At 41.7% G+C, this 19,846-nt stretch overlaps 1 long non-coding RNA gene across 1 annotated transcript in view; it reads right to left on the bottom strand.

The window, feature by feature from the left end:
* Positions 1-1,917: 1,917 nt before the first annotated feature.
* LOC308584231 overlaps positions 1,918-19,846 on the bottom strand; it is a 90,147-nt gene continuing 72,218 nt past the window's right edge. Inside the window, exon 4 of the long non-coding RNA XR_014006676.1 lies at positions 1,918-2,006. This is a non-coding gene — a long non-coding RNA (uncharacterized lncRNA). The remainder of the gene's footprint in view (positions 2,007-19,846) is intronic.

The raw sequence follows: 19,846 nt of genomic DNA on the forward strand, positions 1-19,846 counted from the left end.
TAAATTATTATTATTATTATTATTATTATTATTATTATTATTATCATCATCATCATCATCATCATCATCATCATCATCATCAATAGAAAAGCTATTTATGTTGCCTGAATAGAAGGAGAGAGCCCAGTGAAGCAAATGCTTGAAACAGAACCACATAAGGGAAATTGTCCTTCTGTTTCTGATGTTCAGGCTGTGCCATTTCATTTATTGTCAAAATGGGAGCACCCAAGCATAAGTTGGTTGATTGGTTGGGATCCGTCTGTCTTGGGAGACAGTGGAGGAATGTACCTTTGGGGATGGAGTCAAATTGATGGAAGGTTACAGTGCCTGCTGTGGCTGTAGTGACCAATACAGGAGAGGTATGTTTTGTTACAGCTGGGGCAGATGTGGGTGTCTGGCTGTGCTGCTGCAGATGCACCATGAAGTTTCTTCTCCTGCTCTCCCCCCAGCAGTCATTCTTCCTCTGCTCACTGCTGTGGATACACGACTTGACCGCCTGTCTCCAAGCACTGTGGTCGTCTGCAAGGGATTCCCATATGGAGGGGTTGATGTTGCAGGCACGTTTGTAACGCAGAGTTGATCTGCCAATTGGTCTAGTGCCTGAAGCTAGCTCACAGCAGAGCAGGTCCTTCCATCTTCCATTCTGTGGACATAACCAACTCAGTGTAGACATCGCCGAGAAAGGACAGCAAACATGCTGGGAATGTGGTCTTGGGAGAGCACATCTTTGTTTGAGATGCTGTCCTGCCAGGTGGTGCTCAAAATCTTCCTAACACAGCGCATGTGGAATAATAATAATAATAACAATAATAATAATAATAATAATTTATTTATACCCCGTCCATCTGGCTGGGTTTCCCCAGCCACCCTGGGTGGCTTCCAACAGAACGCTAAAATACAATAACCTATTAAACATTAAAAGCTTCCCTAAACAGGGCTGCCTTCAGATGTCTTCTAAAAGTTTGGTAGTTATTTTTCTCTTTGACATCTGGAGGGAGGGTGTTCCACAGGGCAGGTGCCACTACCGAGAAGGCCCTCTGCCTGGTTCCCTGTAACTTGGCTTCTCACAGCAAGGGAACCGCCAGAAGGCCCTCAGCGCTGTACCTCAGTGTCCGGGCAGAACGATGGAGGTGGAGACGCTCCTTCAGATATACTGGAGCAAGGCATTGAGGCATCACTCCTGGGAGATATGAGCAGGACTGAGGGATGCTTGAAGTTTGCAGAAGTACAAAATATAGAGAAAAGCAAAAAACCTGAGTGAGTTTTGAGCATGCTCAGTGCCCATGGTGACTGATTATTTCGGAGAGATACTGAAAAGTGTAGACAGGGAATAAAATGGAGTGGATGGAATCCTAACCAGAAACACTCCACATTACAGTATATTGTTGCCAGTCCTGCTTTCATTTCAAATTTCTGGATTCTGCAGAGGACCTGATGCACGGTTTCAGATAACTTTAAAGCAGCAATTTTTTTGGGGGGGTGGGGCGTACTCTTTCAATTAAATCACCAAGTCATTCGTCAGTCATGTTTAGATTGATGCTTATTCTAAGCCAAGTCATCATGTGATGAAAATGTGTTTTAAGTCACCGAGAGGGTTGTAACACAGGGGGAAGCCTAGTATTCAAATGCAGTTCTTGTTAAGCTTTGGAATGCCCAAAATAAACACCTGGAGTTTGATATTCTTAGAAGACTTGTTAGCAGCACGTACAGTTTTTAAAAAATAACAAATACTAAGTGTAGAAAAAACAACACCAGAAAACTATAACCAAGTTCCCCCCTGCCACCCCTTTGCTACGATATGAATATCTAGTGAAAAATAAGAATGGTTGTGAAACAGATTTTCAAGATATTGTAAAGTTCTGTTACTTTCTGTGGAGCCCAAGAGAGGACTCAACTATTTCAGTAACCTGTACTAACCCCTTTCTGCTTGTGGTTTTTGTTTCCTGTTGGATCTCTCATATTTTTTCTTCCTTTCTTTCCACCAGCATTTGGGTATTACTGTTTTCCTAATAAAGGAAGCAGAAGACTTGAATTACAGAGTGTACGGTATTTTAACCGAAAAAGAGGAAGGGAAGCATGTAAAAAAGAAATGGAAAGAGAAGGAAACTATTGTATACTTTCAAACGAAAGGAAGAAAAAAGTGACAAATGTTACCGAGTAGAAAAATTGGCAAAAAGCATCTAAAACTCAGCTTTTCTGTGGAAGAAATCATTCCACTAATTGACTTAAGTTTCACCTTAATCACAGCCAATGTGTGTGCTCAGGCATGAAGAACTATGGATTGGAGTTAGCAATGAAATATTTCAAGTAATACAACAGAGCAGGGGAAATGAACTCTCTTCAAAATGTATAGTCTTTTTGGAGGATCTTATTTTGTGACATATGGGTTATGTTAGCACTTCATGTTTCTGGCTCAAATACAAACTTGAAAATCAATGTCCCAGAAATTTTCTCTTCTCACACCTTACTCCCCCCCCCCCTTTTTTCTTTTTAAGGCACACACAGAAATGTAGTCCATTTCTTGCTTTTTCACCCCCTGCTTGCCATAATTGTATTGCGATGATGGCAATTCTCTGGGCAGGGAAAGATTAGCCATCACAAACTTGCTTGTAGATTCCACCATGATTCAGTGGGGTTTGTGTGCAGTTGCTGGTTCAGGGGTAAACAGGGGGCTTGGCTTGACAGGGGGTGTTCTGTTCTTTGCACTGTCAGGCAAACTTCTGTGTATACTGTGGAGATAAAAGGACCCCTGGACAGTTAAATCCAGTCAAAGGCGACTATGGGGTTGCGGCACTCATCTCGCTTTCAGGCCAAGGGAGCTGGCATTTGTCCACAGACAGCTTTCCAGGTCATGTGGCCAGCATGACTTAACCGCTTCTGGCACAACGGAACACCGTGACAGAAACCAGAGCAGCACACGGAAACGCCATTTATCTTCCCGTCGCAGTGGTACCTATTTATCTACTTGCACTGGTGTGCTTTCAAACTGCTAGGTTGGCAGGAGCTGGGACTGAGCAATGGGAGCTCACCCGGTCGCAGGGATTCAAACCACCGACCTTCCGATTAGCAAGCCCAAGAGGCTCAGTGGTTTAGAGATAAAGATAAAGAGTGGTTGTGGAGATAAAGTACTTTGCTGGACCAGACGAAAGATCCGTCCAGCCCAGCATCTTTGGTCAGATGCCTTCAGGAAACTCACAAATAAATCATAAACTCCCCCCCCCCACTGTTGTTCCACAGCAACTGTTCAGCGGCACAGATACATTCCTCTTTCAACAAATACATATTTTCCCAGTCAGTATCTGTCTTGGATTCATCTACTCAGAAGGGGCAACTATGCCTGCAAATTTCATCCAGTCATGCCAAAGAACAGAAAACAACTATAGCTCTTGGCTGATTTTTCCATTACAATCAATGGGGGAGACATAAATCACTGGAGTTTTAGAAGCTGTTTTCTGATTTTAATCCAAAGTGAAGTGAGTATTTCTGAAAGTGGGCCAAGTCAAATCAATCTGATTGCTGAAATAGAAGTGAAATCAAAATCTTGCTTATTTAAATGCATGTTTAAATCTCACTGAGTTAAATGGCTTTCTCCCAAGTGGATATATCTTACTAGATGCCATCTTATTCGGAGGTCCATTCCACGCAAAACAGGAACCAGGTTTCTGTCATGGCACCTACCCTTTGCAATTCTCTCTCATCAAATATTTGACAGGCACTGTCTCTGCTGCCTTCCCAGCACCTATTGAAAAACTTTCTCTTCCAACAAGCTTTTTCAGTAAAGATCTTTCCCGGTCTGTACTGGAATTGATTATTTAAGTCTGATTTTAGATATGTTTGCATCCATTCTGTCTCCAAGCATGGGGAGGGATTCATAGCTGAGTTCAGAGCAGACGTGTTGCAGACAAATCATCCCAGTTTCAATCCTTGGCACCTCTACAGGTGATGGGAAACACTTCTGTCTGAGATGCAGGAGAGTAAGACAATTGTCTAACTCCCAGTTAGACAATTCCGGGATAGGTAGACAGATGGGCTGACTGATATTAGGCAGCTTCCTATGGACACTGATCCTCCAGAGAGCCAATGAGACAGCTCTCATTCATGAATCTGTCAAATCCTGTAAATGCATGTAATGAAGAGAAAAGGCCAGGTGCTTCCTTCCTTCCTTGCTTGCTTGCTTGCTTTACCTTTTATCAAAAGATCCCAGCATTTAACAACAACAGCAGCAACAACAACAACACACAATAAAAATGAAATAAATAAACAATATTTATAATAATAAATTACAAATTTATAAATTATAAAATTACTATTATTATTTGTTTTATTTAATAAAACTTATTATTATTATTATTATTATTATTATTATTATCATCATCATCATCATCATCATTATCATCATCATTATTATTATTATTTGTACCCCGCCCATCTAATATTATTATTATTAAAACTAAATAATAATAGAAACATAATACAATAATATATTGAGTTTTCTCTCCATATATACTGAGTTCTATGCACATTCTGGATCCCCATGAAGCTTTGGATGATGGCCATGGGCTTGATATAGAATGGCTTGGAGCACTCTCAACAGAAATGGAAAGAAACCACTCAACAGTATTTAGAGATTATAGATACATTTATTCCATACCAAGAATAAGGTAGGATAGCAGGGGTGGGAGGAGAGGTAATAAAACATGGTCAGCCTCAGCACTTTGGCTTCCACCATTGGAAACAATAAAATGAGCTCTGATAGCAAATTTACAACATCACTAAAACTGTCTATCCATCTCCACTTGTTGCTTGTGTTGGACTAAAGTATAGAGACAATCTTTGCCTTGGCAGGAAGAGTGAAAACAACTGTTAAAACAGCTTGCCTTGGTGGTAGGTAGGATAAGGAAGACCAGGTCCTCTGCCTGATGTCCTGGAGGGCTACTGCCGGTCAGAGTAGAAAGCCTAAGCCCTAGATGACTTAGCACCAATAGCCTGCTCATGAATGTCCTGGAGACATCTAACTGGTCATTGTTGGAAAGTGATTATATGAACTGTTGGCATGAACCAACAGGACTCTTCTTCTGATCGTATGACTCAGAATCCAAATACTTGTCAGCACGTAGTCAAGTAAGTGCACCATGGGAAAAGCACCTCAATATTGGATACGCATAATTAAAAAGTACAATAAGCAGACAAGATACTTGTCATGTTTTGAACTCCACTCATGTTCAGGGTCCACCAGGACCCCTAGACCTTTTTCACATGTACTGTTAGTAAGCCAGGTGTCCCCCATCCTATTTTTGTGTATCTGCTTCTTCCTGCCTAAGTGCAGAACCTGCACTGAAAAGGATATATCAAGAACTCTGGCCAGAAGTTTCAAATTAAGGAATAATTCCTACTCAAGAGTTGAAATGAAAAACGTGTATATTCTGCTAAGAATAACAGTTTGAAGCTAGTAGTGAATTTAAACACAACGTGTAAGTACGATAGTTTTAAAGTAATGGTAAATTTGGATACAACGTTTAAGTACAGAAATAATGTAGTTTCAAATATACACTCCGGATACTCCTTTTTGGCCCTATTTGATTCTTTATTCTTTATTCTGATTTTATATAATATGGACTCTTTTTGACTACTATTGAGACTTGTATAAAACAATTGTTGTGCACTGGTATTTCATGTACCTTTGTACTATATCACTGTATAGTTGAAACTACATTATTTCTGTACTTAAACGTTGTATCCAAATTTACCATTACTTTAAAACTATCGTACTTACACGTTGTGTTTAAATTCACTACTAGCTTCAAACTGTTATTCTTAGCAGAATATACACGTTTTTCATTTCAACTCTTGAGTAGGAATTATTCCTTATATTGAAACTTCTGGCCAGAGTTCTTGATATATCCTTTTAAGTGCAGAACCTTACATTTGTCCCTATTGAAATTCATTTTGTTAGCTTGTGCCCAGTTCTACAATCTGTTAAGGTCATTATGAATTCGATTCTGTCTTCTGCAGCATTAGCTACACACAGAGAGAGAGAGAGTTTGGTGTCATTTGCAAATTTAATTCCTTAATCAAAGTAATTTATAAAGACGTTGAACAACAACAGGTCCAGGACAGAACCCTGTGGCACCCCACTTGTCACTTTTTTCCAGGATGACGAGGAACCATTAATGAAGGCTCTTTGGGTTTGGTCAGTCAACCAGCTACAAATCCACCTAACAGTTACCTCATGCCCAACCACCCTCGGTTGTTCCTTTCCTGTATGCTGAATCCCAGGAGAACATGATCACGTCCTCCCAAGTTTCCAAGCACTTTCACCTTACCAGTCAGTTCCTCCCTATTGGTAAGGACAGGTGATCTCCTTCTTGGTTCTTCCACCTTCTGGGAAATGAAATTGTCAGCGAGACAATGGAGGAGTTTGTCAGACCTTACACTCTTGACAGAGTTTAAGTCCCAACAGATATCGGGGAAGTGGAAGTCCCCCATGATTACTATTTCTCTCCATTTTGAATGTTTAGTAATCTGCTCTAGTAAGGCATCATCAAAGTCTTCAGTCTGGCTTGGCGGTCTATAGCAGACACCCACGGTAAGGTCACTGTTGTTTCTCTCTTCTGCAATTTTTACCCATATACTCTCAATCTGCTTTTCATGCTCCAAGTCATGGATTTCTTCACGAGTGTACATATCATTCATATACAATGCTACTCCTCCTCCCTTCTTGTTTGGTCTATTCCTTTTGAACAGGTTATACGCCTCAATTCCTACATTACAGTCATGAGTTTCATCCCACCAGGTTTCAGTAATGCCTACCAGGTCATATTTGCAACCCTGTATTAAAAGTTCATCTTGTTTGTTTCCCATACTCTGTGCATTTGTGTAGAGACAACTGAAACCATGGAGGCATTTGCAAAATGAGGGTTCTCATGCACCACGTGACATAAGGCCCCTCTTGCGCATGCAAGATCTGGCGTGGAAAAGGGAACAGTGATGACATTTATTTCCCACAGCGAAATATTTGACACTGCCAATTTCCACTGGAGCCCGAGAGCTAAGAGAAGGACAGTTAAAACTATTAAAATATCACTACCTCTCGCCTTGGGGTTTGCTTTCCAAAGCAGGTCAGTATCTTGGCCATTCTCCTGGAGCAAACCATGAAATCCTTTAAAGTGAATCACTTCCCACTTCCTCTCTAGTCACACAAGACTTTCGTTCTTCATGACAAAGAATGTCAGAATCTTAGAGAATGCAGAAAACAACTGGAGCCACATGGTCCTCTAAAAATACCATGCCCTTCTGGGCTGGCACTGACCAAAGGGTCAAACAGGTTACTGGCTGATTTCTCTCGCTCTCATCTGCTCAGCCTCTCACATGTCTCTCTGCACTAAATAGCAATTAATTCCTTGAAATAACTGTTCAACGGATAATGATTTCACATAGATGCAATTAAGAGAGGAAATAATGTACTGATAATAAAGAAAAAATGTAAATCACAATACTGGAACATAGGACTGCGAACATACTGGGAATGTGGGGCTTGTGAGAGCAAACCTTTGTTTGAGACTCTGTCCCATCATATGATGCCCAAAATCCTCCTGACACAAAGAATGTGGAAGGCATCGAGGCATCCCTCCTGCCTACAACTCACTTCCATAAAGTAGCATGCTCAACTGGTAGACCTTCATCTTGGTATTGGACATTAGTATAATATTCTCCCATACCTTTTTGGAGAGGCAAGCCATTATCACAGCTGCCTTGCCAATACACTTGTCCAGCTCAGCGTTGATGGAGAGGTTGCTTGTTATGGTGGAACCTATGTACACAAAATCATCTACCACCTCAAGAGTGTGGTCACCAATGCTGATTCATGGAGTCCTGGTGACATCCTGACTCCGGGATGTTGGTCTTCTTCAAGAGGTGCTACAACACTCCAGGGACTGATAATGAGATGTTTTGGTGTGCAGGCCACAGGAGGTACCTGACAATGCTAACTCTGATGTCAAACCTGTGCATAGGACAGTAAAGAACTAGCTCACAGGCCTGGAGCCTGTGTCCACTCTGCAAGAGATTGCTGGGAGTGGAGGAAACTAGGACTCAAAGGAGCTTGATTTTAAGCTAGGGGCAGGGCTCTTGCTTTACATATAAGGGCTGGGAAGAACCTCAGTGAAGGCCTTCAGGGATGAGACCAGAAGCTCTGGTGCTGAAATCCCAAGGGAGCAGAAAAGACTGTTCATGTATGCGACGACAGCCGCACAGATGTTGTTAGCCCAGAGTTGGAAAGAAGACAAAGTCCCTACCAGAGAAGAATGGCAGATTAAGTTGAGGGACTATGCTGAAACAGCAAAGATGACCGGAAGGATCAGAAACCAGGAAGACCAAAACTTTAATAAGGAATGGGGGGAATTTGTGGTTTACCTTGGAGACCAATGTAAACAGTTAAAGTCGTTAGCAGGATTGCAATAACACTTGTAATGCAATGAGAACTATGGAGGTAATGGAGATGTAAAATATTGGATTATTATAAAAGATGCAGTAGATAAGGCTCAACAATGGGACCCACGGAGTGGGAGGGGGAAGTCCAAAGATTTGTGAGAATTTTGTACTTTTTGATGTGTTGTGGTATGATTGTAAATTCGAATATGAAAAACCAAACAATAATAAAAATGGGGGGGGGGGAGCTCTGATACTGAAGTAACCATTTACTCCCTCACACCATGATCATAGCTGTCAACTCTTCCCTTTTCTTGTGAGGAATCCTATTCGGAATAAGGGAATTTCCCTTTAAAAAAAGGGAAACGCTGACAGCTATGACCATGATCCTTCTCTCTGCTTGCCATCCATCTCAGGCTGGAGAGGGCCCCTGAAACCTTCAAAATACAGAACATTAGCTGATGGGGATGAATGCATATTTTTAATAAAATGTTTCGGTGATGGAAGACGTGAAATGTGGCAGGTAGTCCTGATAACAAAGACGAAGCAGCCTGCGCCAGAACAGACACTCCGGAAAAGAGAAAGAAGGCGAAGGGAAAGCTCTGTGACGAAGATGAGCCTCCCTTTTCAGCTGGGCAAGGCACAAAAGGTTGCCAACAAAAATGTTCGGGTTTGACAAGGCTTGGCAAAAAGAAAAGAAAAAGAAAGGCCGAGGCATAAATCTGTGTTTCTGTGAATTATAAGGCCTTCCCGAAGAAGTGACAATTCCCGCCCCTCCCCTTAAGGAAAAAAAAAGGTATGGAAAAGCATGCGTGGCCCACAGAAAATTATTCCTTCTGGCCGGACCTGCCAAGAGAAAGGAAACATGGGGTGAGGGTGGGGGGAGAATGCACGAGAGATTTGCCAGTGCCAGACACACCATTTCATGTAATAAGCACACCTCATAAAACGTTGAAAAAAATTAATGATTGTAATATACTGTATGTATATTATAAATAGTGACTCGTTTTGAAAGCAGCAATGGTGAAATACTGCCTGAGGGACCGAAAGGTTATGGAGCTTGTGATAAAACACCCAAAGCCAAAAGACATTAATAAAATAAAACAGTAATAAGTTACTGCTTCACACTCAGGAGGGGGTTTTCATCTTCAAAACCGTTGACTAATGCTGACTTTAGCTAATAGTCCAGTTATATGGTTACCGAGCTGAGGGGATCTTTCAGCCTTTTCATGTTCCACACATAACAGTGGGAGGAGAAGCAGCAGAGGCTGGCCCATTAGGATGAATGGGGCACTGCCACACCAACCTCAGTTTCTCCTCAGCCGGGACCCACCTGCCTGCCTCCTTACAGCCAGTCCAGTGTGTGGCTTCAGCTGCCATCTTCCTCCACCTTTGTTTCAGTGTTTGTTTCCCCTGTAGAACTCAGCAGGGAGGACAGGGACACAATGATACTTAATTGGTTACACCTGTCATTTAAAAAACCCCCACAATATACAAATATACAGTACGTAGTGCTGGCACCCACCCACCCACCACCAATGTTTAAAGTGTGGCACTCACTGTAACCCATCCAGCAAAAGGCTGGGCTGGATGGATCCCAAGCCGGAATTAAGTTTGCCGGAAGAAATATCAACAACCTCAGATATGCAGATGACACAACCTTGATGGCAGAAAGTGAGGAGGAATTAAAGAACCTTTTAATGAGGGTGAAAAAGGAGAGCACAAAATATGGTCTGAAGCTGAACATCAAAAAAACGAAGATCATGGCCACTGGGCCCATTACCTCCTGGCAAATAGAAGGGGAAGAAATGGAGGCAGTGAGAGATTTTACTTTCTTGGGCTCCATGATCACTGCAGATGGTGACAGCAGTCACGAAATTAAAAGATGCCTGCTTCTTGGGAGAAAGGCGATGGCAAACCTAGACAGCATCTTAAAAAGCAGAGACATCACCTTGCCAACAAAGGTCCGTATAGTTAAAGCCATGGTTTTCCCAGTAGTGATGTATGGAAGTGAGAGCTGGACCATAAAGAAGGCTGATCGCCGAAGAATTGATGCTTTTGAATTAGGGTGCTGGAGGAGACTCTTGAGAGTCCCATGGACTGCAAGAAGATCAGACCTCTCCATTCTTAAGGAAATCAGCCCTGAGTGCTCACTGGAAGGACAGATCGTGAAGCTGAGGCTCCAATACTTTGGCCACCTCATGAGAAGAGAAGACTCCCTGGAAAAGACCCTGATGTTGGGAAAGATTGAGGGCTCAAGGAGAAGGGGACGACAGAGGATGAGATGGTTGGATAGTGTTCTCGAAGCTACCAGCATGAGTTTGACAAAACTGCGGGAGGCAGTGGAAGACAGAAGTGCCTGGCATGCTCTGGTCCATGGGGTCACGAAGAGTCGGACACGACTAAATGACTAAACAACAACAACAACTCACTGTAACAACGTCAAGGTGAGTAGCAGCGCCTATATATATATATATATGAGCACTGCATAAAACCATATTTAAGCATGCGTGAAATCTGCAGACAATGAGATATGTGTGATAGATGTATTGACGCATGTGCGTGACAGACAGGATACTCACCCAATATAAATGTGGAGAAAATGCAGGGAATATAGCACCGATGCGAACATTTTGACACAAAACAATGGGCCTGGTTCTCCCCCAGTAAACTTGTCAATTTAAATTTCAGATGATTAATTAGTGTGGTAGAGGACACAGTTGTCCACCTCCCCCTGACAAGGCTGCTTTGATTCTTGTTCATTACTGTAAAATAAAGCATTTAAGATGCCCTTTCTAACACTGTGTGCAATAGATTTTATTCATTAAATGGTAATTAATAGTTATGCATCCTTTCATACTCCAAATAAGGATCTAAATGGAGGTTTGGGTATTATACAAATATATTTAAAGTTAATTTTCTGATGGCTCAGTTAAAAGCAGATAATTAATCAATGAAGCAGTTTTCTCATCAGCCTACATTTAAAAACAACAACAGCCCAACACACAGAAATCCACATAGAATAAATTAAATATACCTTGGGAGGGAAAAGGACAGCAACATAAGAAATCCAAAATCTCAGGTTGCTTCCCCTCCCTTTTTTTTACTCTAAACAAACCCAACAAGCTTCTAAAGTTACAAAAAAGTGTCCCAATATGAATGAAAAGATTAAGCACGTCATTTGAAACTGGCCATATGTGTTATTATTTATGATTAGTCAAAATTTTACGTTTTGCTTACAAATCTCTTTTCTTTCCTTTCCTTTTTTTCATGTCCCTTCTAATTTCCTGAGATTAAAAGGCGGTCTTTGGAGTATATGGCTGTTTGTAATTAAATAATCCAACAGGCTACCCATGATGAACACAAAGACTACATTGTTTGTGGCTTCCCAAAGATTTTAAAAATGTGGGTTGCTGTCAGCGTAAATCCAGTTGGAGTGGTTTTTCAATCAGGTGTATGCCTGTTTGCTATTTTTATAATAATCTCAGATATACACTTTATCTATATTTTTGTTGGTTTGTTTATTAAAATATTTGTGTCTTGTCTTACAGGACAAATGTCATTGCACAAATACAAACCATATCTAATGCTATGACAATGAGCAGAAGCACTGAAGTTAGTGTACACAAATAATTTAGGTTCTTTTATTTCAGTGGGTCTACTCTGAGGAACACTTAGATACACACAATCATATCCTTTTGACTTCAGGATGTTAAATTTGGTTTTAAATGCCTCATGCTGTTCCTTCTGCCATCATCCTGCGGACTGGCTCAAAAGTGCTCCAAACTATGAATTGCAAGGCAGTAATTTAGATCCCAGGAAAGAAAATTCATCTGTTTGAAGCTCTCCGGCTTTGTATTGCTTTATATTGCTCTTTTTCAACACATTTGTTCAAAGCTGATTAGAACTTCAGACACACTTTATTTTCAGTCCATAATGTCATCAGAGGCGTAGGAAGGTCAGGTGGTACCTGGTGCGGAAAATTTCTTGCCACCCCCCCCCCTTAATTTTTTATTTTTATTTTGCCTGCAAAAATGGTTTTACGTTATTTCGTATGGAATGTGGATTCTGGGCATCTGATAACAAGTAGGCGACTATGGACAGATACTTAAATCTACAGGATGGATTGTGTTATTATATTTATATTTATTGTTTATTTATTTAATAAAATTTATTTTTAAAAACCTGCAATGTGGTTTACCAGGGAAAAAAACAAAACAAAAAAAACCAACCCCACAGCAGTAAAATCAAGAAAAATCGGCTGCCTGCAGGGGGCGGGGCGAAGGCAAGGCAAGGCCTAATCTACTCGGCCTAGTCTCATTTTCTTCACATAAGCCAACTTTCCAGGACCCAGGAAGCCCAGCGGAGGGTAGGGCAGTAGGGTGGTTCATAAAAAACTTTTTTTAAAAAACGCCTGCTCCAAAGGTCTTTTCTTACTAAACTAGAGATTATATAGCTATATCTGAAAATCCGTGCACATCAGTTAATATCTTGACCCTGCTCCACTGAATTGAAATTTCAGCCTTCACGATATAGCAAAATGGCCAAGTAAACAGCTTTTTTTGTGGAGGACGGTCAAGATATTAACTGATATGCATGAAATTTCATATATAGCTATATAATCCCTAGTGTAGTAAGATAAATCCTTTGGAGCAGGCATTTTTTAAAAAAGTTTTTTTATGAACCACCCTAGTAGGGCAGTAATTGTTCCTTGATAATTTGTCACCTCCCTCCATGACAGCACCTGGGGAGGACTGCCCCCCCTTCCTAAGCCCCTGAATGTCACAGAATCACAGAGTTGGAAGGAACTGTGAGGGTCATCTATTCCTTGCCCTGCGATGCAGGAATCTTTCGCCCAATGTGGGGCTCGAACCCACAACCTTGAGATTAAGAGTCTCATGCTGTACCAACTGAGCTATGCCAATATAAAATAACCCTGGATTCTGAATTTTCTGCGTGTTGGTGTTGTTGTTCCAGTGGAAAACTCCCACTGGTAGTCCAAAACACTTTGGATGACCTATCAGTGATATTCCTGGAGTGTATTTTTCATCCCTTGATGTTGGCAAAGTAAAGGTAAAGGGACCCCTGACCATTAGGTGACTGACTCTGGGGTTGCATAGCTCATCTCGCTTTATTGGCTGAGGGAGCTGGCGTACAGCTTCCGGGTCATGTGGCCAGCATGTCTAAGCCGCTTCTGACAAACCAGAGCAGCGCACGGAAATGCGTTTACCTTCCCGCCAGAGTGGTTCCTATTTATCTACTTGCACTTTGACGTACTTTCGAACTGCTGGTTGGCAGGAGCAGGGACCGAGCAACGGGAGCTCACCCCGTCATGGGGATTCGAACCGCCAACCTTCTGATTGGCAAGTCCTAGGCTCTGTGGTTTAACCCACAGCACCACCCGCATCCCTTGATGTTGGTAGAACAACGTAAATTGCACTCTAACAGACTGTGTGTGTGAAATGCCCCACCTAACCACTTCCACTGCTTATTTAATGTGTCTCCTAGTTGGTTATATGGGAAGGCACACATTGTGCTCTGCAAATGGGTTATGTACTCACAGCAGACCAGCTGAAATCAATGGACATGACAACCTTAAGTTCACTCAGCCCTGTATACCTGAAGGAGCGTCTCCATCCACATTGTCCAGCCCGGACACTGTGGTCCAGCTTCCAGGGCCTTCTGGCATTTCCCTCACTGCAAGAAGTGAAGTTACAGGGAACCAGGTCTTCTCGGTAGTGGCACCCTTCCTGTGGAATGCCCTCCCATCACAAGTTAAGGAGATAAGTAACTATAAACTTTTAGAAGACATCTGAAGGCAGCCCTGTTTTTAATGTTTGATGTTTTTATTGTGTTCTTATATCTGCTGGAAACCACTCAGAGTTGCTGGGGGAACCTAGTCAGACGGTTGGGGTACAATCTTCTTCTTCTTCTTCTTCTTCTTCTTCTTCTTCTTCTTCTTCTTCTTCTTCTTCTCCTCCTCCTCCTCCTCCTCCTCCTCCGTCTCTGTGGGAGGGACAGGCAGGGCCATAGATGAGATCTCCCAGCACTGTTATTGCTGAAACCAGGACAGTGCAGGGGCAAGGTAGGGTGGGCTTCTTGAGGAACAGCCTGTTTGACACCACCCCAACCCCACTGCCATGCTGCTCCACCTCTGCACAGTATAGTGACACTTCACATGGAGACCATTTATGCTAGCAACCAGCTCCTCAGCTGGTCTACTCTGAGCATGACATGGCTAACTCAAGTTCAGTTATTTTAGTGGATATGTTCTGAAGCATGATTTAGTTGGACAGAGGGGTGGAATTTGTCCCCATACATTATTATTATTATTATTATTATTATTATTATTATTATTATTATTATTATCATTATTATTATTATTATTATTACAGTGGTACCTCAGGTTAAGTACTTAATTCGTTCCGGAGGTCCGTACTTAACCTGAAACTGTTCTTAACCTGCAGCACCACTTTAGCTAATATGGCCTCCTGCTGCCGCCGCGCCACCACAGCCCGATTTCTGTTCTTATCCTGAAGCAAAGTTCTTAACCTGAAGCACTATTTCTGGGTGAGTGGAGTGTGTAACCTGAAGCGTATGTAACCTGAAGCGTATGTAACCCGAGGTACCACTGTATTTTAATCAAAAGCCACACCAGACGTTTAAAGCACACAACATCCCCCCAAGAAACCCGGGAACTGTGGTTTGTTGAGGGTGCTAGCGAGGGCTAAACTACAGTTCCCAGCATTCTTTGGAGGAAGTGATGTGATTTAAATTTGCACTGCATATGCTTTAAATGTCTGGTGTGGATCTGGCCTAAGAGTAGCAGTTCCCAGCGTAGCACCACACTTTTAAAAGAAGCCAATACTTGGCAGAGTTTTCTTTTCCGCTGAGCTGCCATTTCCTTATTTATTATTTATCGTTTGTCCATTTATTTTTATTTCTTATATCCCACCCTTTCTCTCACGAGAGCCCAGGGCGGCTAACAATACAAACACACAAGTAAAACAAACTTTAAACCACAATACAAACGATGATACCTGATACGTAATATAATACAATCTCGCTGCATTTTTTTAAAATAAAAAACCAGTGACCTACAACAAACAGAAATCCACTTGGGATCAACCCAATTCATAAACAGGATACTGGACTGAACTTTTCTTCAGAGGCTTCATTAACCCCATCAATTGCCATGGGCTGCAGGAATGTTTGCATAATTATAATCAGCCATACTTTTACCTCTGCTGTGCTGCTTTCTGCAGCTGAAGATTGTGAACAGAATCCTTTTATTAGAGATGCACGGTGACCAGAAACTTGCAGAGCAACCAAGCCATGCATGTGTGGGTTAGTGACTCAAGCATGCAGCTGAAATCCCATAGGTGGTTGCCGCCCAACCCTCAATTTGCAGTTCCTGCTGCTGTCAAACTGCCTGAGCCTTTATCCCAGATCAACAGGTGCATTCAGACCCAGCTTCTGCCTGAACTTATGCACATGCTGCTTACGGCTGCACACTGCCGAGTGTGCCCAAAGTTTTTAAAACCATCTTCTATAAGCACAGGAATTTTCCAGTAGAGGTAAGAGCCAGCTGGATCAGGCCAATGACCTACCTTGTCACACATCCTGTTCTCACAGTGGCCTTCACATTTGCAGTTTTTCATCCTCACCTAAGCCTACCTGTGAAGCAGGAATGAGGGGGAACATAGAGATACCTGTATAGTTGTCAGTTTGCATTTCTTGGTGCAGAAAGTATTGATCTGATGTGTAGAGATCTTTCCTATTCTAATTAATTCAAAAGGGTTCTGGAGGCTTCTCTGTGTGAAAGAAACAAGCAGAAGGTTCATGATGCTTGGGTTATTTCTTCAGAGAAGCTGAGTACAGCTGGTTTAAACTGGTTCTGTTATCTCTTCTGTCAAGGTCATGCTGACTATAATCGTAAGGCCAGAAGGAGCCTTGGTTTCACTTTCTCTTTCTATCTATCTTCCTTCTGGTGTGGTGTTCTGTACATAGTACGGTATACTTAGTGTTAAGGTTTAGACTTCTTATAAGTTATTGTAAGTTGTAATCTGTTGCAACTGGATTTGTTATGGACAGTGCCAATCCTGAATGTATTGGATTTGTGACCATTATGCTCATTTGCCTTCAGTAGCAGTAAAGCTCTGCTGGATGAAATATTAATTGCCTCTGGTCTTTTTTGTGTGAATCGTGCAACGCGTTTAAATTTTTACTCTGCTAACTTTACATTGGAATCTGCTCTGGATCAATTCTGAGGACAGTGGAACCTCTACTCTCGTAGAGAATCCGTTTCAGAATCCATTCGTGAGTCGATCCAGGTCGCTGGGAGAAGTGCTGTTCTGTGCGTGCGCATTCAGCGGATGCACCATTCTGCGCATGTGAAGATGGCAGCAGCTGCTTCTGCGCATGTGCAGTCGGCAGAAGCCACTTCTGTGTGTGCGCGAATTGTGGCAAACCCAGTATTTACTTGCCACGGTCGCGAGTCGGATTGTTTGTGAGTAGGGGTAAGTCGAGGTTGTACTGTAGAATTCAATGACAATAGTATATTTAAGTTTTCCCCTACAGGACAAATAGGGAATTCGGGGAAGTCAATGGAGAAATGGTATAAGAAGCCAGGGTGAAGGCCCTCTTCTTAGTCATAGGTGAATTTGTCATTTGTAGGTTTTCTGTTTCTCCTTTTTTCAGCCTTAGATGAGGTTCACCACAATATATGAAGATATATGAAAATACATTTGCAATTCTTTTTTTAAAAAGTCTACATGAAAAGTTGTATGCATTTTCACACACATTTCTTTTAACATGCACATTTTCCCCTAGTAAATGCAATTTCCTCCTAACTAAATTAATTTTATTTTGTCCTTTATTTTCACTAAGACATGTCATTTTCCCTGTGCCTTTCTCACTAGCAGATACGTGTCTTTGCACACATTCCTTTTAGAGAAGTGGGTTGCAAAATTCAGAGAAGTGCAAATTTTGAAGTTAAATGAATTTTGGTTTGCGAAAGTGCAAATCTAGCAATTTCATATTAAAATACACACTGAGCTAATTTCTCTCCTTCCCCAATACTGTGGACCCTATCGGATTGCCCCACCATCACCACCCATGCTGCATCTAGTCGTACCCTTGGTGCGAAAACACTGTCAGGCAACAAAAACTACAATATCCTATTTAACACACCACTGCTGGACAAATAAATTGCCTTGAAGTCTCAGCAGTCAGTTATTACATTTTCAAGTTTGTCGCTTGACAGAGGTGGTGGCAGAGGCAATGGTTGCTCTGTTGGACAAAGAGTATTATTACTTGACCATTTTTCGATGAAATGTCTTGATTTTGGTAAGCTGTGTGGATGTGTTTCCTTCCCTCTTTTTATGGCTTTTGGAAAGAACGCCGCTGAAGAACCCTGTACGATGCAGCTGTTTGTAAGTCAACCCTCTAGTGGCCAGAAGATTAAATAAAGTTTACAGAGCCCGATGAAAGCCAATGTATTTCGGCAAGTTCTTATCTGTCTAGCAATAAAAAAGCGCTTGTGTCGAAATGTAGTGCTACCTATAGAATTGTGTGTGTGAGCGTGAGCGCACACTCAGGGTGGCGACGGCAGAATGCCGTCCTGTCGAGCTTCCCAATCATGAAAGTAACATAAACAGAACAGGCGGGGCAACGCGCCTCTTGATGACTTGAAGTGGTTTCGTAAATGAAGTCCAAATATGTAATAGCTCCTCTCGGTTTTCGACAAGAAGATTTATTCAAAAACAAATTTGGCTAAGGAGGGGAGGGTGGGGGAGGGAAGAAGAGAGAGCGACAGATTTCTGAAAGCTGAATTATTGCCAAGACCAGAACAGGCAGCTTCCATAGAGACAGCTGCAACTTTTCAGGGTGTAAAGTCAGCAAATTTCCACAGTCCTTGCTGCCAGAGACCACAAAATGGTTTCAAACAACGGCTCACTTCATGATTTTTTTAAAGATTTTTTTTTGCTTTCGTCCTCTCTCTCTCTTTTTAAAGTGTCCTTGCTTTGCTGAGTGGGCAGTGTGCATTAAGCTCACAGATTAATGAAAATGTTTCACTGGCACAAGGTTTATATATATATATATATATATTTGATTGCCTTGGTGCAAAATTGCTTGCAGATTGGAAAACAGCATGTTTCATTTCAAACTCATTCCGCTCCCATACATTAGCACTTGTCAATGTGGCCATTAAGCTCAGTCAGTGCAGAAATTTAATTACAAAACCATTTATTTTATTGAAAGAAAAATAAACCTCAGCTACCTCAAAATGCATTAGGTGGGTTCAAAACTTGTTCGGCTGATAACACCCAAGGGTAGAGAGGCTGCAGCAGAAATAATGCGCCTTTCATGTAGGGTAGGGACTCGATATTAGAAACAGCTGTCTATAAGTCACTCTTTATTTAAGTTCTATTATGAATTAAAGAACAACTGAGTTAATGAAGGAACTTTCTATAGCTGAAGTTACTCAGCTGCGATATTCATTCCGTGTGTGTGTGTTTCTTTGGGGATAAAAAAGGAGATTCGGATTTTAAATGCCAAGTAAGCAAACAGAATACTTTTCTGCTTGGGGATAGCCTCCAACTCGCAATGGGGGAGAAATTCAGTTCAGATTACATTTAAAGGCAACCCTACCTAATTCGCGTTTCCGAAACAATACGCAAACCAGAGTGCAGCTGTCCTTCAAATTTTGCACTTGTCCGAATTTTGCAGTGTGGTTCTCCAGTTAGTTAATGTGTAAAAAAATAATAATGCATATAATGCATACAGGAATGTGGGTTTGGAGAAATTAGCACTAAAATGCTGATGCATTTTCAGGAGGGCTTAAAAGAAATAAAATCAGAAACTGATGCAGAGACCTAAACTTAAGACTGAAAAAATTAGAAGCCAAAATGGACAGAATCAGCCATCTGTACCTCTAAGCATCCCAACCATTTAAAGTCCATTCTTTACCTCCATTCCTTTGATACTTGAAGAATATAAAATCTCTGGTAAGGAAGAAAGTAATAATAATTTGCTAAACATATCAAAAAGGAGGAGGAGGAGGAGGAGGAGGAGGAGGAGGAAGAAGAAGAAGAAGAAGAAGAAGAAGAAGAAGAAGAAGAAGAAAGCTGACTCTTATTTCTGTCTCTACTAAACTACCATGCATTATAGGCGATTGGTAACGCTGAAAGATCTCTGACTATATGATAGATTTGGATCAAGCAACACTGTTGTCAAGGTACAAACTGCCTTGTCTTGCTATTAATGAGCTGCCAATAACATGTTCGTTTGACTGTTCCCCTTGAAGAAGGTGACAAAGAGGTTTGGACTGATTTGTCAATTTAAAATACAACCCCCACCGCCATGGTCTGAGCTCTCTGCTTGGGAGGAAGGGGTGTAGCTCAGGGGTACATCATCT

The sequence above is a fragment of the Podarcis bocagei genome, assembly GCF_964188305.1.
Source record: "Podarcis bocagei genome assembly, chromosome: 3".
In the NCBI taxonomy this organism is placed as follows: Eukaryota; Metazoa; Chordata; class Lepidosauria; order Squamata; family Lacertidae; genus Podarcis; species Podarcis bocagei.